Source organism: Nicotiana tabacum, chromosome 22 (assembly GCF_000715075.1).
Source record: "Nicotiana tabacum cultivar K326 chromosome 22, ASM71507v2, whole genome shotgun sequence".
Classification (NCBI taxonomy): Eukaryota; Viridiplantae; Streptophyta; class Magnoliopsida; order Solanales; family Solanaceae; genus Nicotiana; species Nicotiana tabacum.
In genome coordinates, this window is record NC_134101.1 from 216,826,252 (window position 1) to 216,837,508 (window position 11,257).

The window sequence follows — 11,257 nt, forward strand, 5'->3', positions numbered from 1 at the left end:
TGAATCGAGGAGAATATGACTCTGTTTGTTATTCTGCGAACCAGAAATCCTGAGTAAGGAATTCTGTTAATCCGGAAGAAGGTGTTAGGCATTTCCGAGTTCTGTGGTTCTAGCACGGTCGCTCAACTGTCTATTATTGGCTTAATTACCTGGATTAAATACTAACTGCGTCCTTATTGCATGATTCTTTTACTACCACTTTTACTTATACTGCTTGTAATTGAGGGCCCTTCTTTGAATCGAATCACGCGTACGTATATTCGTGTTATAAATTTAAAAATGCGGAATTGTGTCACGCGCACGTGTACACGATAATCTTGATAATATATTTATTAAAAGCAATTATTTTTCGAAATTGTGTCGAGTCAAGAATATTCGTCTTTCTTAAATACTGAACCGCACATCTTGGGTTTTATGAAATTAATTTAATATTTTCCAAAGAAATTCGTTTTTATTAAATATTCGCTCGAAATTGCGCGTACGCATAATCCGAATTTGCTTTTAAAAATATAATCAGGGTGCGCGAACGCATCCCTGATTGCGCAAAATCTTTGTTAATAGTATTATGGCCTATCCCCCCAAATTGTTTATTATATCTACATATTTTTATATGAAAATACTGAGAAATATCATATTTAAGGGATGTCTTTGAATTCTTTTAAAAGAAATTCACAATTTATTAAATGTTGCCCGTCGATTATAATCTCCGGATATACATTAATTTCATTCCAACTATTTAAATTCAAAGAAAAGAATAAAAATATGATTAACACTATTTTCGGCAAATACAACATTATATATCTACCAAAGAATGAATTGCATATGAAACTTAAAAAAAATGATTCATAAAGGGAAGAAATATTTTCCAAGAATTTTCATTATTTATTTAGTGAAAATTCTATTTTTTTACTTACCATTGATTTAAAGTGTTACAATTTGTGTTTGTACATTTCATCTTATTCTCATATGCTTGTTTTAATCTAATAGACGAAATTAATTTATTTACGATGGTAAATAGGCATCAAATTGATAAGAAAGGAAATTATAAATCGATTAATAATATTGCCTTACATGCAACATAGTTGTCTATCTAAAACATTCATAGCCTTTTAACATCATAATGAGATATATCAACTCATCATCCATTAATGGTTATATATATACCTGTTATCATGCCATATATGAATGTATAGCTCGCATCATTTAATCCATAACTAAATCAAGTATTAGAATAAACTAGCAATATGGTTTTTTTTTATACTACTCTTTATTCAACTAACAACATCTAACCTTAATCCACAACCAAACAATCGAAATACAACAACCATGCATTTTCTTGATATTTCAGAATACTCTATACCTGACTAACAATGTCATAGGACTTAACTAATAGCCAACTTCATGTCATGTTCCCTATCTTAACAATTCAATCATAACTATACTTTAATGAAAATTTAGAAATTAACCTTATTACAACACTTATACAATCTTCAATAAAGGACATTTAACTTACAGTCATCCTGTCAACATATACTACTTATTTGATCAAGAAACAAAACTGAATTTTAACTAAAGAGCTCAAATGAATAAAAGATAGTATTACAATTCAAACTTTATTTATTTGTCACGTTGAATCTCTTTCCAACATAGAATTTAAGAGATATGTACCTGAAAATGAAGGTAGAAGGAGTGAATTTCAGCAGTAGCAACAGTAACAAAATCAGCAGAATAGCAATCTTTCCACAGACTTGAGCAATAATGAGACCCGAGAAACCCAGATGCACAATAACAGTATTTTTAAAGAAAACTTCAGATTTTAACTGAACTATAGATTCAAATAAATCCGAACAGATTCAACAAAGGGACAATATTTTAGATTTCAGTTTCTTTTCTATTTCAAATTCCTGTTTTTGATTTTTTTTTCTGTTTCTGATTTTTTTCTGTTTCTTCTTTCTCTTCAAATCTGATTTTCTCTTCTCAGATTTCTGTTTCTCTCAAATGTATATGTATTTCTGTGTGTATTTTCTATGCTTTAGAAATCAGCCTCTCCTTTCTTTCTTTTTCTTTCCTCTCTTTTCTTTCTTTTTCTCTGATCTTTTCTCTGTCTGAAAAGCTCTAAATCAGATTTTTCTCCTCTTCTCCTAAATCAGATTTTTCTTCTTCCAAAATCTGCCCCCTAAAGTCTGTCCAGCTCCCTGTATTTATACAGGGCTGGTCCTATACTCTTTCAGTGCTGGATGGACCCTTTTCTCCTTTTAAAATCAGAAAGTTTCCATTAAAACTACTTTTGAATACTTTAAATCCTATTGAGTGCTATTATCCTGTTTTTCAGCAGCCCATTATCCCTTGTTCCCCATTAGTATCTTAAATTATAGCCATTAACATTCCACTTTCAGTCCACTATTCTATCACATTACCCTCACTATTCTGGCCCAAAAAATGTCTCAGATTTCCTACTGTAATTACTGTTATTACTGCCTTAAATTCAGAATCTAACAACACAGATTTTAAAATCTGTTTAAGCAGCTATAACCAATCCTAAAGTTTTGGACTGAATCCTAACTAAGGATGTAACCTTCTAACACAATTTCATCTAATCAACATTTGTAAAATCACACTGAATTCAGAACTAACATCATAACAACATATTACTGAAATTATTATAACAATTCAGACTGGACTTAAACATTGAACAAAAATCAAACAAACACAGGAGCATTGTCAATATACTGACAATGCCCTGAAACTCAATATTCAGAAATCAACATATACACACCATTGACAAACTTTCTGATTTATTAAACAAGAATCAATTAATTGGGAAGAACTAATTGATTAATTTCAATGATAATAATCAACTCCAAACAGATAAACAGGGTATTACAAACAACATTTTCAGAAGCAAGATTCACAATACAACTAATCGACGAACTTAATCGAGTCGATTACACACATTGTACATAATCACAATCAACAGAAACAATTCACATTAGAATCAAGTAGACGGGTAGGGGACAGTATAACAAAATTGACTAGAAAATTATGAAAAATTAAACAAACTAATGAAACGAACATAGAATACACGTAGAATACACATAAGCAACAGAAATTTACCTCTGAACCTTCAAATTTATTCCGACTCGGACTCAACTTGGATTTGGACTTTGTTTGAAATCAAACAGACCTTAGTCGAAGTATTTTCTACTGAAAATACTTTGACTAAGGTCGATTAAACCTCATTCTTTATTAAATTTGGACAGAATCCAAAAGTCTGGTATTTTTAGGGTTCTTGAAGGTTCGATTTGGGACTTAACCATTTCTGGTCAGATTCGAGGAGAACCAAATACGACAGAAGGGTGAGGGAAGCCTAGGGGTTATTTGGTGTCACTTTGGAACAGGTCTGAGTAAGTTCTTGTTTGGTCCGAATCTTCAAAAGAAGATTCGAGAACATCGGAAGTGATTCGAGCCAAACAAACAACAGATCCATACCTAGGGTGGTTAGGGGAAGCTATGGTGTCGATTTGGGGCTGTTAGGTTTAGATCTGAGTTTGGCTCGAATCTTCAAATGAGGATTCGAGAACCTTCAGGAAGATTCGAGCCAAGAGGCTAACATATTCGGATAGAGGGTGTTCAGGGGGTTCTGGGGTGTTAAGGTGGTGACCGGCGGCGTTGATGCCGCCGGGTTTCAGGCGAAGGGGAATAGGGGCGGCTAGGGTTAGGGGTTTGGTTTGGAACGATGATGAACAGTGAGAGGAGGGGGGTGTTAAGTTAGGGGCCGGGGTAGGGGTTTGATCCTTAAATAGGGGTGGGGTGGATTGATCTCATCCGTTGGATCAATTAAGATGCACGGTTGAGATCAATCCACTTAACCAAACGTTGTCGTTTGGTCTAAGTTCAGGGTCAATCGGGATCGGGTCAAAGGGTCGGGTAATGGCTATGGGTTAAGGTTCGTGGGATCTCAGCCGTTGGTTGGCTTTGATCCAACGGCCTTTGATGAGGGACGACCAAACGTTGTCGTTTTGGTTTGTTTGAATTTGGACCGGACCTGGGAGTGTTGGAATTGGGCTGTGGAAGGGTAATTTGATTTGGGCCTGGATTTAAATCCAGGTCCGATTTTCCCATTCTATTTTATTTTACTTTCTAATTTTATTATTAATCATTAAAAAAATCCTAATAAAATTATAAAACAATTTTTAACCTTACACAAAATATTAATCACTTCATAACAACTATTCAACATACAGATAAAACATTAATCACACAGTGGATTATTAAAAATAGAACAAAATGCATATTTTTGTGATTTTATTTAAATTATCTTTCAAATACATAATTAAATCCTATATGCATGTAACATGTATTTTATTTTAATTTTCATTTTATTATGACAAAGTAAACATTTACGGACATAAAACAAATATTTAACACCACGCAAATTCAAAAAATAAAATAAAATTACACAGTAAAAGAAATTTATTTTATTTTTGATTTATTTTGGAGTAGTTTTCGTAAGGCAAAAATCACGTGCTCACAGCTGCCCCTCTTTGTGCGAAAACTCGAAGAGTTTTCGTGCAAAGATAAAGTGAGCGGACACGAGCGATTTTTGCCCGTTCAAATACTCCGTGAGAAGCATTTTTTGAAAGATTTGACCGAACCTCTGCTTCAAAGGTTTCCTACATATCCTTGGCTATAAAGGAATCAGGTCAATGTAGTTCGGGAAATTTTGGGTAGCTGGGACTACCTTGGGGCTGTGATGTTACTGCTGCTTCGTGCTGTTTTTATTGCTTGCTGACCTCCTTATTACACCTTACTTCAAAGGTAATACAAAACTAAACTAGATTATGGTACAGGAATTATAAAAATCTTATCTAGATCATGCCCTTGCGTTTCTTGTTGTCTTGATATCTTGGTGACTCTTGGGCTTTTGGCTTATTCCGTTTTCTCTTCATTGTGTCCCGTATTTTCTTCATCTGTTTGGGACTCTTGTTGTTTCTTGCTGGGGATTTTGTTGGACTCCTCTGCTTTATTGATTCTAAGTGTGCTCTTTTCTCATATGAACGGGCTTTTTGATTTCAACACTTCGACTGTATTCCCTCGTTCTCCCGGTGGGTGCCTGACTGCTTCTTTTCTTTCTTCATCCTCATTCTCCAGGTGGACGCCTGACTTCTTTTTAACTTCTTCATCCTCATTCTCCAGGTGGACGCCTGATTTCTTCAATTATCATCCTCATTCTCCAGGTGGATGCCTGACTTCTTTAATTCTCATCCTCATTCTCCAGGTGGATGCCTGACTTCTTCTTTTCTCATCCTCATTCTCCAGGTGGACGCCTGACTTCTTTAATTCTTATCCTCATTCTCCAAGTGGACGCCTGATTTCTTCAATTTTCATCCTCATACTCCAGGTGGACGCCTGACTTCTTTCTTCTCATCCTCATTCTCCAGGTGGACGCCTGACTTCTTCAATTCTCATCCTCATTCTCCAGGTGGACGCCTGACTTCTTCTTTTCTCATCCTCATTCTTCAGGTGGACGCCTGAACTCTTTCAATTTTCATCCTCATTCTCCAGGTGGACGCCTGACTTTTCTTTCTCATCCTCATTCTCCAGGTGGACGCCTGACTTCTTTTAATTTTTATCCTCATTCTCCAGGTGGACGCCTGACTTCTTCAATTCTCATCCTCATTCTCCAGGTGGACGCCTGACTTCTTTTAATTTTTATCCTCATTCTCCAGGTGGACGCCTGACTTCTTCAATTCTCATCCTCATTCTCCAGGTGGACGCCTGACTTCTTTAATTCTCATCCTCATTCTCCAGGTGGACGCCTAACTTCTTCTTTTCTCATCCTCATTCTCCAGGTGGACGCCTGACTTCTTTAATTTTCATCCTCATTCTCCAGGTGGACGCCTGACTTCTTCTTCTCTCATCCTCATTCTCCAGGTGGACACCTGACTTCTTTTAATTTTTATCCTCATTCTCCAGGTGGACGCCTGACTTCTTCAATTCTCATCCTCATTCTCCAGGTGGACGCCTGACTTCTTTTAATTTTTATCCTCATTCTCCAGGTGGACGCATGACTTCTTCAATCCTTCATCCTCATTCTCCAGGTGGACGCCTGACTTCTTTAATTCTTCATAAATGTCTCCTGACACAAATATTGTCTTTGCCCCTGTTTTAAATCAAAGAAAACTTCGTTAGTTTAAAGCAGGGTGGTTAACTGGGGTATTCTTGCCGATGGTGAGGCCTCTCTTCGTCTCTTTTTATTGCCTTGGAATGGTTGAAAAGACTGTTTTGTCCTTGTAATTGATCCTTGACTATAGGATTCCCCTCTGTATGTTTTCCTTCAAACCCTTTTAACTGTAATCATATGTCCTTTCTGACTTTGCTGATCCACTTTTGATTTCACTTTTCTTACACCCATATCTTTTATCTCCCGCCTTTCATGGCCATATTTTGCATCATGTAACCTTGAATCTTGGTAGTATACCTTGACATTCCTTCTTATTTGTTTGGAATAAAACTTATCTCAAAGCTTTTAGAAAAGTAAGATTATTAGTGACGAAACACGCTGATTTCGACAATTATAGAATGAAAAGAAAAATCCAAGTTTGGATGACTGTTGGAGAAAGAATAAACTTATCTGATTGGAGTTACTGGCACCAATGATCAGGGTATGCATTTCGGATTAATCAACTCAGTCTTTTAATCAATCTCCTTTCAATTGTCTCATTTTTGTTTTCCCCCAAAATTTCCGTAATCCAACTTCATTTTTCATTTCACAGACCTGTTGGACTTGCAATGTCTCAAAGAGTTTTCACCGATAAACCTTCCTCATTTGTTCATTTCTCACTTCCTTTTCGCCTTATGGTGCCTACGAAGGTTTTCACCAATAAGACTCTCTCATTTTACTTTTCTCTCAACTTCCGTCGCCTTATGGTGCCCGTGTGGGTTTTCACCTATAAGACTCTCTCATTTTTACTTTCTTTTCTTGTTTGTACCAGAGTGTTATGAACCGTCTTCATTTGCTTGACTCAGCATTTTTCTAAGATTGGTCGAAAGGTCTTTTTGGTATGTGGTGGAAAATGGAAAAAGGTATTAAAAGCTAAATAGCTTTGGTATGGGTTTAAAATTACAACTCTTGGAATCTTTTTCTTATTTCCAATACAATTCTTTGCCCAGTTTCTTGATTTGGGGTCTCTTGATGTTTTCTTTTTGTGCACATTATGTATATTGTGCACCCTATGACCGAGCCGTGAGGCGCCTACGTATCCTTCTTTGAGGAATCAGGTCAAACGTAGTTCACTAAATAATAGTGATTTTTTTTTATTACATATTTGGCTTTCATTGATTCCAAGAGAGGGTTGGAAAGAAACAAGTATGGCTCAAAGGGGAAACAAAGGGTACAATGTTTGGATAGCAGAATAAATTGCCTTTGTCATTCCAATCTTCGAAATAATGCTAAATACAAACATTCAAAAAGTTATGCATAATATCTCTTTACCGCGTCAGAATTGATCGCCATGTCTATGCATTTGCCTTCAATATCTGTTAAACATAGTGCACCATTCGATAATACTCTGGTCACAATGAATGGTCCTTGCCAATTCGGGGCAAATTTGCCTTTTGCCTCAACCTGATGTGGAAGAATACGTTTCAGCACATGTTGACCCACTTCGAACTTCCGTGGACGCACTTTTTTGTTGTATGCTCTTGCTATTCTTCTTTGATATAATTGACCATGACATACTGCGGCCAATCGTTTTTCATCAATCAAGTTTAACTGTTCCAGACGAGTTTTGACCCACTCATCATCATCAATCTTTGCTTCGGCGATGATCCGAAGGGAAGGAATCTCAACTTCTGCAGGAATTACTGCTTCAGTGCCATATACCAACAAATAAGGAGTTGCTCCTACTGAAGTGCGAACAATAGTGCGGTATCCCAATAATGCAAATGGTAATTTTTCATGCCATTGTTTTGAACCTTCTACAATTTTCTGAAGTATCTTCTTTATGTTTTTGTTGGCTGCCTCGACTGCTCCATTCGCCTTGGGCCGATATGGGGTAGAGTTGCGATGTGTAATCTTAAACTGTTGACATACTTCCTTCATTAAGTTGCTGTTAAGATTAGCACCGTTATCTGTGATGATCACCTTTGGGATTCCGAATCGACATATGATATTTGAGTGGACAAAATCGACCACAGCTTTCTTGGTCACTGATTTGAATGTCTTGGCCTCAACCCATTTGGTAAAATAATCAATGGCTACCAGAATGAACCTGTGCCCATTAGATGTTGCCGGCTCAATTGGTCCAATCACATCCATGCCCCAGGCAACGAAAGGCCATGGTGCCGACATTGTGTGCAACTCGGATGGTGGAGAATGAGTCAAATCTCCATGTATCTGGCATTGATGACACTTCTGCACAAAACTGATACAATCTCGCTCCATGGTAAGCCAATAGTAACCAGCTCGGAGAATTTTCTTTGCCAACACATATCCGCTCATGTGGGATCCGCAAACTCCCGAATGTACTTCAGACATGACAGTTGTAGCTTGTCTGGCATCTATGCATCTTAATAATCCAAGATCTGGTGTTCTTTTATACAAAACTCCTCCGCTTAAGAAGAATCCATTTGCCAACCGCCTAATGGTCCTCTTTTGATCTCCTGTGGCTTGTGCGGGATATATCCCCATCCTGATATACTCCTTGATGTCGTGGAACCATGGTTCACCATCAAATTCTTCTTCAACCATATTGCAATAAGCGTGCTGATCGTGGACTTGAATATGTATCGGATCTACATAAGCTTTGTCCGGATGGTGCAACATTGATGCCAGGGTAGCCAATGCATCGGCAACCTCATTATGGATTCTTGGAATATGTTGGAACTCCACTGATTGAAACCGCTGACAAAGATCATGTAAACATTGTCGGTATGGTATGAGCTTCAAGTCTCGGGTTTCCCATTCTCCTTGAATTTGATGTACCAAAAGATCCGAATCTCCCATGACTAAGATTTCTCGGATACCCATGTTTGCGGCTAGCCTTAACCCCAAAATGCAAGCTTCATATTCATCCATATTATTGGTGCAATAAAATCGCAATTGAGCCATAACAGGATAGTGATGACCTGTTTCAGAAATGATTACAGCTCCTATCCCGACTCCTTTCATGTTAGCGGCTCCATCAAAGAAAAGTTTCCAGCCAGGTTTTCCAATTGGCTCCACCTCGACGATATGCATTATTTCTTCATCAGGAAAATAGGTTTTCAACGGCTCGTATTCCTCATCGACCGGGTTTTCAGCTAAATGATCAGCCAGTGCTTGGGCTTTTATTGCAGTCCGAGTCACATAGATGATGTCAAATTCTGTGAGTAATATTTGCCACTTTGCAAGTCTTCCCGTTGGCATAGGCTTTTGAAAAATATATTTCAATGGATCCAAACGCGAAATGAGGTAAGTAGTGTAGGATGACAAATAGTGTTTCAACTTCTGGGCTACCCATGTTAGGACGCAACATGTCTTTTCCAGATGAGTATACTTAACCTCATAAGCTGTGAATTTCTTGCTGAGGTAGTAGATGGCCTGTTCTTTCCTGCCGGTGAGGTCATGTTGCCCCAATATGCAACCGAATGAATTTTCCAAAACTGTCAAGTAAAGAATCAAAGGTCTTCCTGGCTCTGGCGGGACCAACACGGGTGGGTTTGACAAGTACCCTTTTATTTTGTCGAACGCTTCTTGACATTCATTGGTCCATTTGACCGCAGCATCCTTTTTCAATAATTTGAAAATTGGCTCACAAGTTGTTGTGAGCTGAGCAATAAACCTGCTGATGTAATTTAACCTTCCCAACAAACTCATTACTTCAGTTTTGTTCCTGGGAGGTGGCAATTCTTGGATGGCTTTGATTTTTGATGGGTCTAGCTCGATGCCTCGCCGAATGACTATGAATCCCAGCAACTTTCCAGATGGAACTCCAAATGCGCATTTGGCAGGGTTAAGCTTGAGGTTGTACCTGCGAAGTCTTAAGAAGAACTTCCTCAAATCCCTCACGTGGTCGGCCTGATGCTTTGATTTTATGATCACATCATCCACGTATACCTCAATTTCCTTGTGTATCATATCATGAAACACTGTGGTCATTGCTCTCATATAGGTTGCTCCGGCGTTCTTTAAACCGAATGGCATTACCCGGTAGCAATAAGTTCCCCATGGTGTGATGAATGCCGTCTTTTCTGCATCTTCTTCATCCATTAGAATTTGATGATACCCGGCATAACAATCCACGAAAGATCCTATATCATGCTTGGCACAATTGTCGATCAAAATATGGATATTGGGTAATGGAAAATTATCCTTTGGACTTGCTTTGTTGAGATTGCGGTAGTCGACGCATACTCTAATTTTGCCGTCTTTCTTTGGTACAGGAACGATATTAGCCAGCCAAACAGGATATCGAGTGACTCGAATGACCTTTGCTTCCAATTGTTTGGTGATTTCTTCCTTAATTCTCACACTCATATCAGGCTTGAATTTTCTCAGCCTCTGCTTGACAGGAGGCACCGTTGGATCGGTGGGCAATTTGTGAACCACTAAATCAGTGCTCAGGCCCGGCATGTCGTCATACGACCATGCAAAAACATCTTTGAATTCTATGAGTGCTTTAACTAACTTTTCTTGGATCTTTGGTTCGAGATGGACACTTATTTTAGTTTCCCGGATATTACTCGTGTCCCCTATATTGATGTCTTCGGTATCACTCAAGTTAGGTTTGATTTTTTCCTCAAAGTGAATTAACTCTTTACTAATCTCTTCAAAAACCTCATCTTCATCATATTCTGATTCATAATCACAATATATTTCTTGAATTATTACTTCGGAACCAGATTGATTTTTAAGACTGGGCTGAGGATTCCTCATGCATGTCATATCACTAGAGCCAGCGTAAAAAGAACTGTACAGAAAAAAGAAGAAAAAGAAAAGAAAACTATCAGGAATGATAATAAAAAGGAAACTGCTTTTTATTGGATGATGAAAGATAACAAGGTTTGCACACTTCAAACAAACTGTAAGATAAGCTTTGGGATTACAACCCTGAAGTAACCCAAACAAACTTGAAAGAAAATCAAAATAAACTACCAAGACTCCTTTCGAATTGGGAGAGGAGTGGCTTTCCAATTATTGAGCTTTGTTTCTGGCCCAACGAATTGAACTTCTGCGTTGCTACACCCTTCTCCGCTTTCCAACATATTCACATCA